Source organism: Lagenorhynchus albirostris, chromosome 8, assembly GCF_949774975.1.
Source record: "Lagenorhynchus albirostris chromosome 8, mLagAlb1.1, whole genome shotgun sequence".
NCBI classification, from domain to species: domain Eukaryota; kingdom Metazoa; phylum Chordata; class Mammalia; order Artiodactyla; family Delphinidae; genus Lagenorhynchus; species Lagenorhynchus albirostris.
In genome coordinates, this window is record NC_083102.1 from 99160657 (window position 1) to 99180159 (window position 19503).

General features: G+C 47.2%; 1 protein-coding gene across 2 annotated transcripts in view; it reads left to right on the forward strand.

Annotated features, from left to right (window-relative positions):
- Positions 1–19503, forward strand: part of VOPP1 (VOPP1 WW domain binding protein) — a 133640-nt gene that overhangs the window by 58164 nt on the left and 55973 nt on the right. The gene's annotated exons all lie outside the window — the stretch shown is intronic.

Genomic DNA, 19503 nt, shown 5'->3' on the forward strand with positions numbered 1-19503 from the left:
CTTTTATTTTTTTTAAAGCAGTTTAATTGAGATATAATTCACATACCATACGCTTTGCCCGCTTAAATTGTACAGTTCAATATATTCTAGTATATTCACAGGGTTATGCAACCATCACCATGATCTAATTTTAGAATATTTTTTACCTCCTGAAAGAAACCCCATGTGCATTAGCAGTCACTCCCCGTTCTGCCCCACCCCGTGCCCAGCCCTAAGCAACTGTTGATCTACTTTCTGTCTCTCTAAATTTACTCGTTACGGACATGTTATGTAAATGGAGCGTACAATATGTGGTCTTCTGTGACTGGCTTCTTCCCTGTTATAGCACGTATTAGTACTTCATTCCTTTTTTATTGCCCAGGAATAGGCCAAAGTATTTATTCATCCATTGATGTACTTTTTGAGTTGTTTTCACTTTTTTTTTTATGCATAATGCTGCTCTGGGCATTTGTGTACAAGTTTTTATGTGGATGTATGTTTTAATCTCTGTTGAGTGCATACCTGGGCATGAAATTGCTGGGTCATATGCTAACTGTTTAGCCTTTTGAAAACCAGCCAGAATGTTTTTCAAAGTGGCTGCACCATTTTATATTCTCAGAATCAATGTACGTGGGCTCCAGTTTCTCACATCCTTGTCAACACTTTTAATTGTGTCCTTTTTATCATAGTCATCCTAGTGAGTGTGGTGTCTCATTGTGATTTTGACTTGCATTTTCTTAATGACTAATGATGTTGAGCATCTTTTTACGTGCTTAATGGCCATCTGTATTTCTTCCTTGGAGAAATACCTATTCAAATAATTGCCCATTTAAAGAAGAACAATTTTATTGAGTTATAATCCACATACATGCAATTCACCATTTAAAGTGAACAAGTCAGTGGTTTTTAACATTCAGAGTTGTGCAAGTCAGTGGTTTTTAACACTCACAGAGTTGTACAAGTCAGTGGTTTTTAACATCCACAGAGTTGTGCAAGTCAGTGGTTTTTTAACATTCACAGAGTTGTGCAAACGTATTACCACAGTTATTCCTTTGTCCCTTTTTCATGGGTTGTCTTTTTATTGATGAGTTTTAAGACTTCTTTATAGAAGTTGCTTATCAGCTGTAGGACTGGCAAATATTTTCTCCCATTCTATGGGTTGCCTTTTTACTTTCTTGATGGTGTCGTTTGCAGCATAACAGGTTTTTTTTGTTGTTTTTGTTTTTTTTGGCTGCGTTGTGTCTTCATTGCCGTGCACGGGCTTTCTCTAGTTGAGGCGAGTGGGGGCTACTCTTTGTTGCGGTGCGCGGGCTTCTCATTGCAGTGGCTTCTCTTGTTGTGGAGCATGGGCTCTAGGCACGCGGGCTTCAGTAGTTGTGGCTCACGGGCTCAGTAGTTGTGGCTCTTGGGCTCTAGAGCACAGGCTCAGTAGTTGTGGCGCACGGGCTTAGTTGCTCCGCGGCATGTGGAATCTTCCCGGACCAGAGACTGAACCCATGTCCCCTGCATTGGCAGGCGGACTCTCAACCACTGCGCCACCAGGGAAGTCCCAGCATAACAGTTTTAAATTTTGCTGTAGTCCCGTTTATTTATGTATTTTTTCTTTCAATACATTTGCCTTTGGTGTTTTTGCCTTGTGTTTTTTTTTTTTTTTTTTTTTTTTTCGGGACACAGGCCTCTCACTGCTGTGGCCTCTCCCGTTGCGGAGCACAGGCTCCGGACGTGCAGGCTCAGCGGCCATGGCTCACGGGCCCGGCCGCTCCGCGGCATGTGGGATCTTCCTGGACCGGGGCATGAACCCGTGTCCCCTGCATCAGCAGGCGGACCCCCAACCACTGCGCCACGAGGGAAGCCCATGCCTTGTGTTTTTAATTGGTATTTATTTCTATAGTCTCCTCAGACCTTTTTTGAGATCAAAGTCAGACATAAAAATAAATAAGACAAAAGCTGTGTGGCAACGGCATGGACTCGGCAGGGAAATCAGTAATGAGTTTTCAATATCGAAGCCTCATTGGAGGCAAGGACCTTTCCAGCGTCTGGAGGGATCAGTTGCCTTCAGCCGGGCGTCCCTAAACCTTTCTTTTTCAGCCTCTGCCTCAGGCTGGTGTGGGGCAGCAGGCGGGACCTGGAAGAGAGTTGGTCCTCGAGGCTGATCAACCTCCATTGCTGTAGCCAGTGCGGGGGTGCTTCACTCCTGCGGGGAGGCGGGCTGAGGAAGCACGGACGGGGGTCCCCAGCAGACAGTTCTGAGCCAATCACAAGGACAGAGGGGGGTTCATTTATTTCATGAGCTAAGAAGAAATTGGTTGGCTAGCCAGGAAGTTTAGCCACGTGTATACCATTATTTCTGTGAGAAAATGGGTCCTAAATTCTAAACCATCAGTTTAGAAATAGACTTTTGGGGGCTTCCCTGATGGCGCAGTGGTTGAGACTCCACCTGCCGATGCTAGGGGACGCGGGTTCGTGCCCCGGTCCGGGAAGATCCCACATGCCGCAGAGCGGCTGGGCCCGTGAGCCATGGCCGCTGAGCCTGCGCGTGCGGAGCCTGTGCTCCGCAACGGGAGAGGCCACAACAGTGAGAGGTCCGCGTACTGCAGAAAAAAAAAAAAGAAATAGACTTTTGGAATGCGATCTCTTTCTAAGTTGGGCTGTACCTGTGCTCATTCGTCAGTGTTCTTTTCAGTAGCTGTTCCACCACACGGGGGCTGTGTGTGTGCAGTTTTATGTGCATTTATTGAGCCTGCCTACGAGCGTCACTGTCCCAGGACCAAGGCAGCGTGCCCGGGGCGGCCGTCCTCCTTCAGACCCTGCAGTCTGTTAGGGAGGACGTGAGCTGTGCCCGAGGCTGGTCTGAGTGGGCTGTGGCCCTTGCTCATGAAGAGCTGATGATTATCCAGAGGTGAATTCGAGCCTTTTTTTCTCTTCCTTTGAGACTCACATTTGGCCGTTCAGTGGCTCATTAGTTTTAAGGACGGGCAGAGAGAGATGAATAGGGAAAAAGTGAATTCAGTTTGGAGCTTTTTAAAAAGTGGTGGATGTGAACTGTAATGGCATTCTTAAATGATCTGGGGGTTTCATCTATGTTGATCCTGTTCTATAGTTTCATAGATAACTGATTTGATGGGTTTTTTAAACAAAATGAATGCACGTATATGGTTAAAAAGGGGTATGAAACGGAACGTGAGGGCCTCTCTCCCTCCCCAATTCCTCCCCAACTCTAGCCTCTCTGCAGAGGTAGCTACTGTTAAGTTTCTTCTGCTGCCCTCTGAATTTTTAAAAAATGTATATTCTAGATACCTTGTTAAAGGTACACAGATGGGATCATATTACACACAGTGTTCTGCATCTTGTTTCTCCTTTTTTCATAAGGGATATTGCTTGGAACTATTTCCGTGTTGGCATGCACCGACCTACTGCATTCCCCTTAGAACTGCAGAGCGTTCCTTTATATGAATGATCATGACTCTCTTCATCTGCTCTCTTTTCGTGGACATTTAGGTAGTTTCTAGCTTTTTGTTGTTACAGTGCCCCATGAAACTCTTGGGCAAGTGTCTGTCTTTTGCTCTTCTGCAAGTTTACATTAATGGATTGTTATGTTTCCCTTAAACCATGAAAGGTCCTGGTTTACAGGGATTCCCAGCTGGGCCATGGAATCGTGAGGCTTTGGACTGTAGGCTGGTTTGTTGTATATGGTTTGGGTGCAGCCTGGTAGGAGACGCTTGTATTCAGATTTTGTTTTTGAGAAGATACTGGAGCATGAAGTTAGAAAAGGACCCAAACATATTGTCTGTTTTGGGGTGCTGAACTTACACTTCGCGTCTTTGTAATACTTTGGAGGCTGCAAGGACCCTTGGCTAAATCTTTGCCTGGATTTGCAGACAGACTGGAGGAAGTAGCTTGGTTAGAGAATACAGGCCCAAGCAGGACACAGGCAGCTGTCCCGAGTGCGGAGAGCATGGGGGCAGAATGGGTGATGAGCACCTACTCTTTCTGGTCTACAGGAATAGACTTCGCAACGTTTCCTGTTCTAGAAGCACTTTCACAGTTAGATGGAGGTATAGTCTGCAGAGTGGATCAGCGGTAAAAGTTCTCTGCCGTGTCAGCTGGTGAGGACAGGTGTCTTGAAGCCCAGGGTCCGGGCATGTGGGGATGTGGCAGGGGGTAGCTTGGCCTGACTGAGCTGGACAGGGGTTGGGCGACTGCGTCTGGCTGTGCGAGCCTCCCTGCTCGGACCTGCAGTTTTCCAAGCAGAGATCTCGACCTCCTCGTTGGCTTGTGAAGAGCTAGCAAAAGAAACGAAGGGTGTAGACAGGAGATGGCCCTGGTCCATCTAACCCCTGCCCCCCCCTCCCCCAGTACCTGGCGTGGCAGTCAGCACTTACTAGCACTTACTAAGTGGGTTTTGGGAGGATGAACTTTTGTGGATAGTTTGGGAGTTGGAGTTTCATGAAATGGTTTGGAGCAGTTGGAGTGGGAAGACCTGGAAGATACAGGAAGGTTGGTTGTTTCTTGATGGCCAGGGAAAGGGTGGCAGTCCCATTTTCATGCTTTTACACATATTAGCTCATAGAGTCTTTATAACACCCTCAGTGAGGGAGATGTTATTATCTGCATTTAATGGATGAGGATATGAGCGGAGTCAGCGTTTTACTTATGGTCGATCTGTAATGGGTTTCGTTCGTGTGGCCTGTCGATGGCAGGTAACTGTGGGCCAGCCACTGACTGTGCTTCTTTGCTCTGTGTCTTTCCTGGCACCCAGCGTGATGCTGAACTGAACACAGGATATCCTTATCCATTCAGGTGGTCGTAGGGCGGATGGTTGAGTTTGCCGAAGCCTGGCGCAAAGTTGGGGCGTCTCTTCTCAGGAAGAAGAGTGTTGTTCGGACGTTGTACCTTATCTTCCCCAAAACTCGAACGTAAGCTTACTTTGTCTGACGTACGGTATGCCTCTACTTGCTCAAAAAAAAAAGCGGATGGCCTGATCGCTGTTCCCTGCTGGGTTTAGTTCATGTCGATTTTCTTTCTTTTTAAATATTTATTTATTTGGCTGTACCGCGTCTTAGTTGCGGCACGCGGGATCTTCGTTCCCGCACGTGGGATCTTTAGTTGCGGCATGCTAACTAACTCTTAGTTGCAGCATGTGGGATCTAGTTCCCTGACCAGGGATCGAACCCAGGCCCGCTGCATTGGGAGCGCCGAGTCTTAGCCACTGGACCACCAGGGAAGTCCCTCGATTTTCTCATAGTGAAAGCATCCTCAGGAATGATGTGCGAGCGAAAGTGCTAGCTGCCTCACCTTAGAGAGGCTTGCAAGAGGTGCGTGGCTCGTCTTTCATGGCTTCGCTGAGCACTGTGGGTGCTCAGGGCACACAGATGGACTATGGGGGAGCAGCCTTTCTCCCCACAGGTCCAGCTGGCTCCGGAAGAGGGACCTGACAGCCCTTCCCAGTTAGGGAATTACACAGGGTTAGGTGGAAAGGTCTTTGACTCACCATCGACGTTCGGTCGGCTGTCAGAAAATGGCCAGTCCCCTCCCTCCACAAGTTTCTGACTACTTGGAGTTTCTATTAAACCCTCCAAACTTCTTAGACACAACTTTAAATCCAGTTTTGCCGCCAGTTCTCCTGCTTGCGTCCGCAGTTCGGCTGCAAGAGCTATGGATTTCACACTGTACGATCTATTCTGTTCACTTTCTGTGAAAGTTCTGGGGAGTTAGTGCATTTCCCGTCTTGCGGGGAGCAGTGCGGTGTGCCTGCGTTGACCCCGGACGGGGGTTGGGGGGAAGCGTGCCTTTCCTGCTGCTGACGCCCTGCCCCGACAGTCGTCAGAACTGCTGCCCTGTCGTCACTCTCCCCAGCACCCCGGCCGGTGTCCTCCACCAGCGGTGTTTTGTTTTCACATCAGTCTTACTGTTCAATCCTGCGCGTGTCACATGCTTTCCCATCACTCTCGCCCTTCTTTTGGAGACGCGCCGGGATCTTGTCCCTCTTTGTTCCCTCAGCAGCCCTCACAGCACGCTGGGCTTTCAAGTTGTCTGTCCTCGCTGCGCAGAGTGTCGCCTCGGTGTTAACTGGAAAGTGAGCAGGGCCGGGGTCCAAACTGCAGTGTGTTTAGTCAAATCAAATTAAAACTTTTTTTTTTTTTTGCGGTACGCGTGCCTCTCACTGCTGTGGCCTCTCCCGTTGCGGAGCACAGGCTCCGGACGCGCAGGCCCAGCGGCCACGGCTCACGGGCCCAGCCGCTCCGCGGCACGTGGGATCCTCCCAGACCGGGGCACGAACCCGTGTCCCCTGCATCGGCAGGCGGACTCTCAACCACTGCGCCACCAGGGAAGCCCTCAAATTAAAACTTTTGAGCAGGCACTAGAGGAGGAGGATACGTGAGCATTTCCACAAAAGCGTTTCCTGAACCCCTGCCCTGGGCCATACACTGGCGGTCACAGGGCGGATGTGACAGGACCCCTAAACTCCCGAGGCGCCTGGTCTGCGGGAGGAGAGCACCCGAGCAGTGGGTGGGCAGGGGTGTGAAAGAGTGGGCCTCACGGGGACAGCACACAGGCACTTGGAGACAGCCTCATACCAGCTGCCAGGTGGGTGCCACACGCTCCCTGATGTAAGAGGGATGGTCCCCCCCCCTGCCATCACAGCATGAGACGGCCCACCCCATGCTAAGCATGCCTCCAGCCTCAGCAGCCTGCCCATTCATACAACACTTTTAGGACCAAATAAGATAATGCAAATGAAACTTTTTGTGCTAATGATTTTAGTAAAATTTAGAGCCCCAAGGAGAAAACTAACATCTCCTTTTCTGAAAGTTCAGGAAATTTTCATCCACGCGACACTGAGCCAGGCCCCAAACCATGGGAGCTCCAGGGAAGAGCATTGCAGGTGGAGATAAAGAAGACCTAGACTTGTCTTCAGGAGCTCGCCCTCTAGAGGCGGTGGATGGCAGGGGATGGAAGGTGGCCATGGAGTGGCAGAGACTGGAGCTCTAGTGGGCTGGGGGCCGTGGCCAGGACCTTCCCTGGTTGTCAGGATTTTAATCTGTCAGTGAGACATTTCAGGGTTTCTGGGGAAACCGGTACAGGCCAGGCTCTCTGAGCCCCACCACTTTTGCTTGTTCCGTATGTATGCAGTCCTGTCTAGGCTCAAATTATATTCAGAAGGAAGGGTTTTGTGACCTCCAGGAAAGAAGAAAAGAGAGAAACGTGCAATGAATGGGGATCCACCGGAGAACCGCAAGCAAGGAGTGGGTGTGCTCGCTCTCTTCCCTCTGGGCTGTCCTCTGCAGAGCCCTGTGTAGCCACCCGAGCCTTGTAGTCTCGTGAGAAGGGAGGGAGGCAGGTGCAGTACCAGCAGCGCCCCGAGCCTGCCTCCCGGGGTGCAGGAGGCCGTGCGGGCTGTTGAGGATGCAGGAGCGGCCCTGGGCTCTCCTGTCCCCACCGGTCTCCACCTGCCTCTCCTCGTCTTCCGCATCCCCTCCTTTACCACGGGCAAGCCCACACGCGCTCGCTCTTCATCTCCCGGCCCCGGACCAGCCTCGCTGACCAGGTGCGTGGGGAGGAGCTGGCCCTGGCGGGCTGGAATGCTGTCTTGGGCGGTGCTGCTGCTCCCAGCTAGGAGCCCGAGGGGCCAGAGGTGGTGGAGGCTCTCTGCTGGGATGCCAGCGTGAGGTTCCAGCAGGCACGGGGTCAAGGTGCCAGGCGGCAGGTGGAGAGAGGTCCCCGGCTCAGTAGAGAACCCCGCACAGCGTCGCATTCTGGCATGTGTTGTGCTCAGGACACCCGCAAGAGGGCCACAATGGAGACACGTGGGGGACTTGAGGTCAGACTTGGGGAAACTGCAGAGCAAACTCAGAAGCAGAAAGCCAGTTGGGGGCAATACTGAACATCGGGCTCTGAATGACAGACGGAGGCAGAGATGCGGCGTGAGGCTGTGGGCAGCCCCAGCTTCCCAAACAGCTGCCCGCCCTGGGAGTAGAATCGGCACGTGCTGCAGGTAACTGTTGCAGGACCTTGTCCTTGCCAGGACTGCACAGGAGAAAACTGCATGAGAATTGAAGCTGAGTCCACCAGTGGAATTTGTCATCTGCTTGCATTTGCTTTTTTACCACCAGAAGGTCTTCCTCTTCTCTCTCCATCCTCCGTTCCCTTAAGGAAAAAAAAAAAAAAAAAAAAAGCCGACAAAACAATCTCCGTCACAGATTTTTAAAAGCAGGACACAGTGACAGCTATTAGAAATGATAGCTGACAAGCTAGGAGACAGAGCTGTAAAAAGTTTGCTGACATTCTTCCAGAAATGTGCTGCATTGGGCGGAAAGCCATGGCTGTCTACGATACTTAAAGAATTGCTTTCCTTTTTGACCCGAGTTCTGCTGTCCTCCTCCCTGTGGGTGTTTTCCCCCAGCCCACCCCAGCCCACTTCCTCAGTAGGAGAAAAGGTGAGGCGGCACCCAAAACAGAGCATCAAGAGGGTGATGTCCCCATGAGATCAGTTGAGTGTAGCCGCTGTCAGATGTGGGCCAGCAGGTCATTCAGACCACGTGCCCTGGACGGTTTCAGGGCATATTTCCTTTCACTTTTTAAACTCAGATATTATGCACCGTGTACCTGCAAGGGCCAAGTGTGAGGTCATGCCGATGTGTCCCTGCCCTCCCGTTTGGGGGGGCAAGGGTGGTGACAGCAGGTAACGCCAAGCACTGCGCTCGCTGTGCATTTCCTGGAGAGACGAGAGTCCAGGAGATGTACGCATGGGGCTCAGACGGCACCGGGGTGGTCAGTTCAGCAGAGTCCTCCCGGGTAGATTCAGATCTAGGAGGAACTTCATGTTTAAGCTGAGACCTGAAGGAGGACTGGCGGCTGCTGTGGAGTCGGCACGGGGGTGCCCCTGGTAAGTCGAAGCTGCAGGACGGGACTTGCGGGGCACAAGCAAAGGGCTGCAGGTTCCTGCCCCAGGGTGAGGGGTAGGTCACGTCGCCTCTGACCACGGGGAGCCACGTCAAACCTCAGCTCTTGTCACTCTCTTGTCCTCTTTACAGTTAGAATCCAGACTTTTAGAAACCTATCTGTCGTCACACAATCCGACACACATTCCTTCCAAAACATAAATCGAATAGGGAGGGAGGGCAGTGCACAACCTAAGTTAGGGAATCCTTACCTACTCTGGCATTTTTGCTCTCAAAGCTGCTGCTGTTACTAATCAGTCTTTCTAGGCATTCCTCTCCACACACGCTGAGAAGTTGCTATTTTCTCCTCTGTCTGTTGGTTAAGTTTTGGGTCTGCCGGTAAAGACTTAGGCCCAGTATATATCTGTTATCCCATTTGGGGGGACTGTGTGATGTGGTTGGAAACAACGTATCTTTCTCACATTCTCACTCACTCCCCATGAGGTCATTAAAGCAGCGTGTCCCCTGGCCCCCGGCCCGCGGTTGCAGAGCTGCTCTGTTGGCCTCTTCACATTGCAGCTCTTGAGCTCCGGGCAGTGCCGTTGAAAGGGGTGCCTTTCCTGGATTAGGCCCTTAGGGAGAGTATTGAAGGTCTGGTCTTTCTGTAGTGCTTCTGTTGGAATTGAGCCCATAACCAAGGTTGATTATATTCGTTTGTTGCCAGCAGATAACAGTGGCACTGCTGTTTCCATCTGTTATCACTGCTTTCAGATCATTCTAATTAAATCTCCTAGTCGTCAGTTTCTGAATGAATTATGTTTTGGGGCATTTGGAAAATTTGTCACGTAAACCCTTTGGGCCGCAGCCCATGCATTCATTTCATGTCGTTTTGTGCCCCAAAGTTGCACCTCTGAATATTTTTAGTAGCTGAGAACTCTCTTCTAAGGGCACGAGGGGTTGTTTTGTGGTTTGCCTCTAAGACGGGCTTTGGGCCCCCTTGGTTTGTGGTTGTTCATGGCAGGTCAGCCATTCTGAGCACCTTTGTTTTGATTTTGCTCTCAGAGGTGCAGTAATTGGTAGTTGAGATAGCTGAGGTATAATCCCTGATAACCCATAAAAGGAGATGGAGGTGGGCTCTTCCATGTGGTTTCAATTGTCATTTTAGTTTTCTTCTAGACAGTGAAATGATGCCTAAAATAAACCTCATTCTGACTCCTTGTGAGAGATGTGTCAGACATCCCAAAGAATGAGATTATGCATCATTGTGGCACAGGAAACGGCAGCATCTATATACTGCCAGAGAAAGTGCACAGACGTTAGAAACCGACTGACCTCATTCAAACCCAACTTTCTGCTTGCTTCTTGTGTTAACCTTGGCCAAGTTAATTCACCTCTCCCATACTTAGTTTACCCCTCTGTAAGTACATAAGCTGCCTAATTCCCAGGGTTGTTAGGCTGTTGCATGAGATTTCATATGAAAAGCCCCTGGAGGATAATAGGTTCTCCATAAATGGTGGCTGCTACCTTACAACTGAGCCGGTGTGAAAAGATGCTCTACCTCGTTATTAGGGAAATGCCGGTTAAAACCACGGTGGGATACCAGTACAATACCAGATGATTAATGTGGAGAAACTGGAACCTCATACATTGCTGGTGGGAATGTAAAATAGTGCGGCTGCTTGGAAAACAGGAGGTTCCTCAAAAAGTTAAATGTAGAGTTGCCACCTGACCTAACAATTCCACTCCCAGGTATCTAGCCAAGGAATGAAGACACAGGTCCACACAAAGACCTGCATGTAAATGTTCATAGCAGCCTTATTCATAGTAGCCAAAACGAGGAAACAACCCAAATGAATGGATAAACAAATTGTGGTGTATCCATTCAAGAGAATACTATTTAGCACTGAAAAGGAGTGAACTGCTGATAAATGCAAGGTTGATGGACAGATGCAGACATGAAAGACTATAAGTTGAACCTTGTAGAAAGACTTTAATTGAAGCTTGTAGAAAAGGCAGAGCTATAGAGATGGAGAATTGGTTAGTATTGCCTGGGCTGCAGTGGGAGCTGGACTTGACTGCAGAAGGAAATGAGAGAACTTTTACGGGGGATGGAAATGTTCTAAAACTTGATTGTGGTGTTGAATGCACAGCTGCGTAAATTTCTAAAACTCGGCAAGCTGTGCATTGAAAATGGGTGACTTTTAGGAACTCCCTGGCGGTCCAGTGGCTAGTACTCCATGCTTTCACTGCCGAGGGCCTGGGTTCAATCCCTGGTCAGGGAACTAAGATCCCGCAAGCTGTGCAGCTCGAGCCCCGCCCCCCCAAAAGAAAGAAAAGAAAGAAAATGAGTGACTTTTATGGTTGTGATTTTGTGACTTATAGAGAAATATATACTCCTGTAAAGGTATCTGTTGTTAGGTTAAGGGAGTGACTTTTGGAAAGCCCGTAGGTAGTCTAAGGATGGGGGCTGCTTCCAGGGGAACCAGCCATGTGATTAGAGGATTAGAACTTTCAGTCCACCCCCAAAATCTCCAGAGGAATGGACAAGAGCGGGAGATTGAATCTGTTTACCAGTGGCCAATGATTTCATCATGCCTGTGTAATGAAGCCTCCATAAAAACCCAAAAGGATGGGGTTCACAGGCTTCCAGGGTGACCACGTGGAGATTCGGGAAGAGCGGTGCACAGAGAGCATGGAGACTGTGCCCTGCCCTTCCCCCAGACCTTGCGCTATGCATTGCTTCCATCTGGCTGCTCCTGAGTTATATCCCTTTACAATAAACCAGTGATCTAGTGAGTAAAATGTTTCCATGAGTTCTGTGAGCTGCTCTAGCAAATTAACGGAACCCAAGGAGGGAGTCGTGGGAACCTCCAATCTATAGCTGGTTGGTCAGAAGCACAGGTGACAACCTGGACTTGTGATTGACGTCTGAGAGGGGAGGGGAGTAGGGCAGTCATGGAGGACTGAGCCCTTGACCTGTGGGCTCTGACGCTGTCTCCAGGTAGTGTCAGATGGAGTTGAATTGTAGGACCCCCGGCTGGTGTCAGAGCATTGCTTGGTGAGGGGGAAGCCCACGCACATCGGGCATCAGATGTGTTGTGAGTGTGGTCATTGTGTGTGAGGGAAGCACAGGAGGAGTGTGGCTTTTCCAACGCAGTGGTGTATAAATTAAACCTCACGTTGAACTAGAACTTGGATGACATGACAGTCTCATAAATTACGCTTTCTATTGATAATTATGTTAACAAAATAACGTGGTTTTCAGAACTCTTGTGTTCAGGTGAACAGGAGCGCTGCATGCCTGTTTTGAGTGCTTCAGGGGATCCTGTCTTTTGCACTAATTTAGGGTTATGTGCCTGTTGTTACCACAACAGCTTCTGATTATTGTTAGAGGAACTTAAGACTCAACGGAGAGATATTTGTAAAGTAACCCAAAAGAAATCACACTGTCCAAAAATAACACTATAAAGTTAAGCTTATATATAGTCCCATTCTTTTTCCTATGAATATACATTAATATTTATTTTTATATTGTTAAAATCAAGTATATGTAATGTGTTTAAGACTGACTGCATAAAATGAGCATTTTCCATGATGTTAAAATTTTTATAAATATGGTTTTAATTACTGACTACGTATTTGTTTCAGTAACCCCCTCTGGCCTTGTATATTCTTTTTAACAAACTTTGCTTATCTGTTACTTCTTATTTAATTCCTAGTTGGATAATGTTCACTTTTGTCAACCAATTATATTTCCTTAATTTCAATATCTCTTTATATCCACTCTCGAATTCTGTATTGGACCGCAAATGATCTGCTTTTTAAAGTGACATTTATCATCAGTATTTTGAAATATGTCTTTTCATGTTATTTTCTCTCTCCTATGATTTATAACAAAAATATACTATCTTAGATATACTATTTTACTGACTTTATTCTTCTTAGCAAAATACTCCCGTGCTATTGTATGCTTCTCTACAATGTCTTTTGGATGTGTTATAATATTGTTAGCCAAACCCATATTCTGAAAATTTTGGTTATTTCCAATTTTTATTACTAACATTTTTTCACAATTGTTAATATTATTTCCTTGGGATAAATGGTTTCTTTTTTTACATCTTTATTGGAGTATAATTGCTTTACAATGGTGTGTTAGTTTCTGCTTTATAACAAAGTGAATCAGTTATACATATATCCCCATATCTCTTCCCTCTTGCGTCTCCCTCCCTCCCACCCTCCCTATCCCACCCCTCCAGGTGGTCACAAAGCACCGAGCTGATCTCCCTGTGCTGTGCCGCTGCTTCCCACTAGCTATCTACCTTACGTTTGGTAGTGTATGTATGTCCATGCCTCTCTCTCGCTTTGTCACAGCTTACCCTTCCCCCTCCCCATATCCTCAAGTCCCTTCTCTAGTAGGTCTGTGTCTTTATTCCTGTCTTCCCCCTAGGTTCTTCATGACATTCTTTTTTCTTAAATTCCATATGTATGTGTTAGCATACGGTATTTGTCTTTCTCTTTCTGACTTACTTCACTCTGTATGACAGACTCTAGGTCCATCCACCTCACTACAAATAACTCAATTTCGTTTCTTTTTATGGCTGAGTAATATTCCATTGTATATATGTGCCACATCTTCTTTATCCATTCATCCGATGATGGACAAGGGATAAATGTTAATAACTCTGTTTAAGTTATGTACATTTCAAAGGTTCTTTGACATATATTGAAAAATTGTCCTCCTGAGACATTATACTCCCAACAGTATCATGTGATATGTATTTTCCTTCATGCCCTCATCGACTGTAGATACTAGGTCTTTTTCTTTTTCATTAAATAATTGGATATATAAATCCATACTATTATAATTTACATTTATTTGATTACTAATGAACTGCATCTTTTGAAATAGGTTTATTGACCTTTTGTGTTTCTTCTTTGAAGAATTCTCATTTCTATCACTTTTATTTTTTCCTATTGGGATTTTTATCCTTTCTTATTGGATTATATAAGCTCTTTATTGTTTAAGGGCATTAGTCTTATTCTATTTGGATGCTTTCCTCTATTTTCCTTTTAATTTTGGTGATCTAATTGAACTTGAGGAAATCTGCTCTCCTACCATTCTTTTATGAAAAACCAAAGCAGATAAAGCAAAGAGACTTTATTTAGAGTAAGTTATGGGAGTTCACAGAATTTTCCCGGGGGTATGCAGCTGGGACTACTTATGTCTTATAGTCTCCATGACCCTAAGATCTTCAGGATATTAGTAGATAATGTTACCTCTCTGTTGGTTATTTGCTGGCCATATATGATGTGGTTTCTTCTTTAAGACACTGGAAGATTCTTTATTTCTGTTTTCTTGAGTTTCTCTGCTTTTTTCCCCTTTAATAAATGATGTTTATGAGCAGCCTCGTACTCTTATTTCCAAAAACAGCAGCAACAACAAAACAAAAACAAACACAAAAAAACCAAGGTTCCTTGGAAATGTGTTCCTGAAAAAAAATGAATGTCCAGAAGCCCAAGGATTAAGTAATAAACACTTAGGGAATTGATTTAAATTCCAGTACAGGAATTTAAAGCATGATCATTCCTATTTATTATTTGAAATTCAGAGACCTTGAGATAATTAACCGTCACTCCCTCCATAAATTCTTGATCAGACTTCAAGGCCTCTCCACGCCTCGTGCCTCTGTCCCTGGTCCTGAGCACAAAACCCGCCAGCGTCCGGGAGGCTCCCTCTTGCAGACTGCAGAGTGTGGAGCCCATGCTAACTGGGCTGAACTGAACGCAGCCGGATCTCAAGGCGCATCTGAGTTCAGCTTTTGACGAATGTGAAAACAGCACCTTGTCCCAGCACAGCGCGGAGAGAGTCGTCGGGCTGATTTCTCTTGGGGCAGAGCAGACTGTGGGCTTATTGGCCCACGGACAGACTGGCTAAAGTTATTACCACAATAAGTAAAATAAGGATCCTTACTTTCCAGGTGTGGGTGGGATTAGTTCTGTTAGTGAAGCCCTCGTGTGCCAATTTGCTATTCATTTAAAGAAGGAAGAGGGGTAGGATTTAGATAAAATCCTCCGTGCTTTGAATCCCTTCGACTTTGCTCTTGACTACCACGTGTCCCAAAGTCACAGGTGGATTCACTTCTCTCAGAGTCGATCAGAATTGTGGTACAGCTATTCTTTGAGCTTGGAATAGAAAAAGGATGTACTATTTTATTAAACGGTGGCATCCTGGTTCTTCCTATAGGCAGTAGAGATAGATGTAGAATAATTTATGTCAGCATGAGGATTATTATTTGGGATTAGCAAGGATTTGTTCTTTGGGGCTTATTTAGATCTTGGCTAACTGTGGATAACTATATTTAGGAGGGCTTAACTACATTTATAGATATCCTAGTCCTTCAGTAACAGACCACTGGGATTCTTTCCTGAGTACAGATGTCTTACAAGCCTTTCCAGTTTAAAGTTTACATTCCCTCACTTGGATTTCTCCTGACACTAGATGTTCTCTCACAATTCCACAGATTCTGCTTTGTTAATAGTTTATCAATTGTATGTCGCTACTCTTTACACTCTCTTCAGGAAATAGATGGTTGTGCTATCAGTGCTTCCACTAGACACATCATGAGCTCTTTGAAGGCCTGCCGTTTGCCCGGAACGTGGTAGAGCATCTTGGCTATTGTGGGCGCCCAGTCAGTGACAGAAAGTAGCCGACCTGACCTCTCCTAACAAGTGTATTTTCTGTTTCAGTAGATGGTCAGTTTTTGAGAAATCACGGTAGTGTCTTTGCAGAATGCATAGAGCTACTTTTAGGGGTAGACGTAAATCCCTGAAATTGATTTTTTCCCCCTTATTTACTTTTCAAAGTCTTTTTGGAGAGGGGCTTATTGTTTTTAGGGAGATTTTGGAAAACTGCATACCACAGAGTTTTCCAAAATGTAAGTTATTACGTATTTAGAATCTTTGTTCTCAAGAGGTTCGGAAGCATGGCTTCTGCTTAAATGATAGATGGTCACGGGAAAAATGAGCCTTGGAAGTCATTTGTTCTAGAGAATTGAGAAAGCTGGCTTCAGGGTGCGCATTTCGGGATAGAGTTGCTAACGGTGGCTGTGGCATTTAGTCAGCTGTACCCCGGTCTGGCATTTAGATATGTGCGGTCTCAGTTACTTCATAAAGCCGTCTTATACATTCAGCAGGGAGGAGAGTCTGTCCTGTTTTATTTATTTTTGACTTTTTTATAACATCTTTATTGGAGTATAATTGCTTTACAATGGTGTGTTAGTTTCTGCTTTATAACAAAGTGAATTAGCTGTACATATACATATATCCCCATATCTCCTCCCTCTTGCGTCTCCTTCCCACCCGCCCTGTCCCACCCCTCTAGGTGGTCACAAAGCACCGATCTGTCCTGTTTTAGAAGTAAGGAAGCTGAGATCCGGACTAACTGGCGACATGGCTGGTGAGTGGCAGTCAGGATTGGAACCCAGTTTTCTAGGCTTTAATCCATCCTTCCTCTATGGGGTGGATTCATCCGGGCCCCTGTGCCGTGGAACCTGGCACAGTGCTTCTGTCTGCTTTTGCCCATGCTGCCATCTGCCTGCCTGTGGTGTTGCCTCTGACAGCCCAGCATTGTTGGGCAGTATTCTGGAAAGCCCCTCCTCACTCATCCTTTACAAACTCCCATTTTGACCACATCTGCAAAGTTCCAAGCTGTCTGGCTCCGCTGAATCCTGGTGTTTATGCTGATTTGGAAATTGCAATCGGTAGGCTAACTGTGGCTCTGCTGGTGGACTTTCACTTGGCAGGAACTGGCTCTTCATCCTGGGTGGTTTCCAGCAGGAATCCCCCTCTGCACTTCCTACCTGTGGAACCTAATCTCCATTTTTAACACGAGGCCTCTCGGATGCTGTGCAAACCGACTTTGACACCGGTGTGCAGTTAACCAGCGTTTACTGGAGGAGAGGCTCAGCAATGGAAAGGATCAGAGCTCCCCAGTCCTCATTCACTGTTTTTCAGTTGATTCATGAAATGTGACTTGCGTTCTTCCTATTCTCCAGCTCTAAAATGATATAACAATGTGTTAACTTTTGTGAGGTACCATATATACGTGTTGCTACGGTATCGACATTCCTTACAGGAAAGCTGTTGTAAGAAGTCCAGCGTCCAAAAGTAGTGAAGACGTTGCCTGGATATTAGCAAATTTCAAGAACTTAACTTCTAGGCAGCTCAGTTTAAAAGGGATTTTTCTCTTCTCAGGAAATATGGCCGCAACATTTTCTTAAGAGAATCTCTAATAAAGGAACAAACGGGGTTCATACTTTAAAAATTGGTCTTACTTGAGTGGCTTAGTGAAAAATGGTGAAAGGTTATCAGCAAAGAACTGAGAAAGAGTAACAAACAAGCACCAGTGGAGTTACTGGATACCCCAGCAAACGCTGGGAAGAGACTGTGGGAGGTCTGAGCGCGAGTGGGTGGAGCTAGTGACCTTGGCATCTGAGGGCCCAGGAGGAGAGGGTGTCCTTGTAAGTTTCGTGTGCACGTTAATCCCAGCTCCCTCCATGTGGTCACTCCTGGCAAAGGGGTGGCCTGTGTAGGAGCTCCGTGATGGCACTTAGGGAATCTCTTTGGGCCGGGGAGAGTGGATTTTAAAAAAAATCTGGGCCCGTTGCCCTGAGTCTCCATTGAGATGCCTTTTGGGGTGGCCAGGGCAGCAGGAAGGGAGGTTTTGTTTTTTTTTAAATTTTGTTTATTTATTTTTGGCTGCGTTGTCTTCCTTGCGGTGCGCGGGCTTCTCACTGCGGTGGCTTCTCTTGTTGCAGAGCACGGGCACTAGGCACGTGGGCTCAGTAGTTGTGGCACGCGGGCTCAGTAGTTGCAGCGCAATGGGCTCCAGGTGCGTGGGCTCAGTAGTTGTGGCTTGCAGGCTCTAGAGCGCAGGCTCAGTAGTTGTGGTGCACGGGCTTAGTTGCTCCGCGGCATGTGGGATCTTCCCGGACCAGGGCTCAGAACCCGTGTCCCCTGCATTGGCAGGCGGATTCTTAATCACTGCGCCACCAGGGAAGTCCAAGGGAGGGGTTTTGGACTTGGGCTCTGGTGTTCTGAGCTTCGGAACTGGCATCAGGGGCACCGTTTCTTGACTGTGTGTGGAACTTGAGTGTCAAATTCCAAGAAAGTGTGTCTGTCTCTAGTGGTGATGGAGAAAGAAGAAGAGACGTTGGAACTGCCACCTGAAAATAAGACCCAGTTTCTCAGTTTATCGTAGAAGACTCTAGTGAAATGAGTTGTAATTTAGGGCAGAGACCTGAAATTGCTCTTCCTTGCCAAAATAAATTGATTTCTTCAGCTGTCTGAACTTCATTTCTTGAACTGGACAAGAGCTAACCTAGTCTAAATTAAACTCATTTTCCCTTAATAAAACTGGGTCACTTCAGGTTGCCTGAATGTGCTTCTGAGTGTCTTAAAGCATATATATATATTTTTAAAATCCCACGTTTCATGCTCTTTTCATAACTCATCTAATTTAGCCAGCATAACACATAACAATTTTAAAATATATTTATTTATTTATTTGGCTGTGTTGGGTCTTCGTTGCTGCGCGCGGGCTTTCTCTAGTTGCGGCGAGCGGGGTCTACTCTTTGTTGTGGTGCACAGGCTTCTCATTGTCATGGCTTCTCTTGTTGCAGAGCACGGGCTCTAGGCATGCAGGCTTCAGTAGTTGTGGCTCACGGGCTCTAGAGCGCAGGCTCAGTAGTTGTGGCACACGGACTTGGTTGCTCCGCGGCATGTGGGGTCTTCCCGGACCAGGGCTCGAACCCGTGTCCCCTGCATTGGCAGGCGGATTCTTAACCACTGTGCCACCAGGGAAGTCCAACACATAACATTTGAACTCACCTCTCCCTTGGCATTCTGCAATAGATTTGGGGTCTGTTTCTGAACTTCTACAGCTGTCAGGCAGACTGAGGCAGGAGGACATCACCATACTCCCGCAGGGGTAGGCGCTGGACAAGACAGTTCGTCCCTGCCTTGCCCAAAGAAAGCTTTGTTTTCACTGTGCCTTTTCCTGCTGGTAGGGACCGATGAACATGGATCAGGGAGGTAGGAAGTTGTGTATTTTTAAAGTGATGGCATGAGTGGATTAATTTTAGAAGAGCCTTGCTCAGCTAGGTCAGAGCGTTTCTGCTTGGAGCGCTCACTTGCAGTTGGTGCCACTGGCTTCCTCTTACTTGTCAGGTGTTTGAGATACTGAAGTCTCCAGGGTGGCATCGCACCTGCTCTGCCCTGCCCTCCCCTCCAGAAAGTTCAGCATCAACTTCCTTGGAAAACACAGGGAAGTCTCTCCTTGTCCCCCTCTTCCGTCTTTCTCCTCCCTGGGCAGGGCCCCCGCGGATGCGTCAGGTCAGTTCTGCCTCACAGAGTCTGGCAGACATGGGTGCCCACTGGGGAATCAACGACTTGAATACGGCTTTTGGAAGACAGGGGACCCTTGAACAACGTAGGTTTGAACTGCATGGATCCACTTACACCTGAATTGTTTTCCGTGGTAAATACGACAGCACTACACGATCTGTGGGGACAGAGGGCTGACCAAAGTTCTACGCGAATTTTCAACTGTGTGGACAGTGGGTGCTCTGAATGTCTGCGTTGT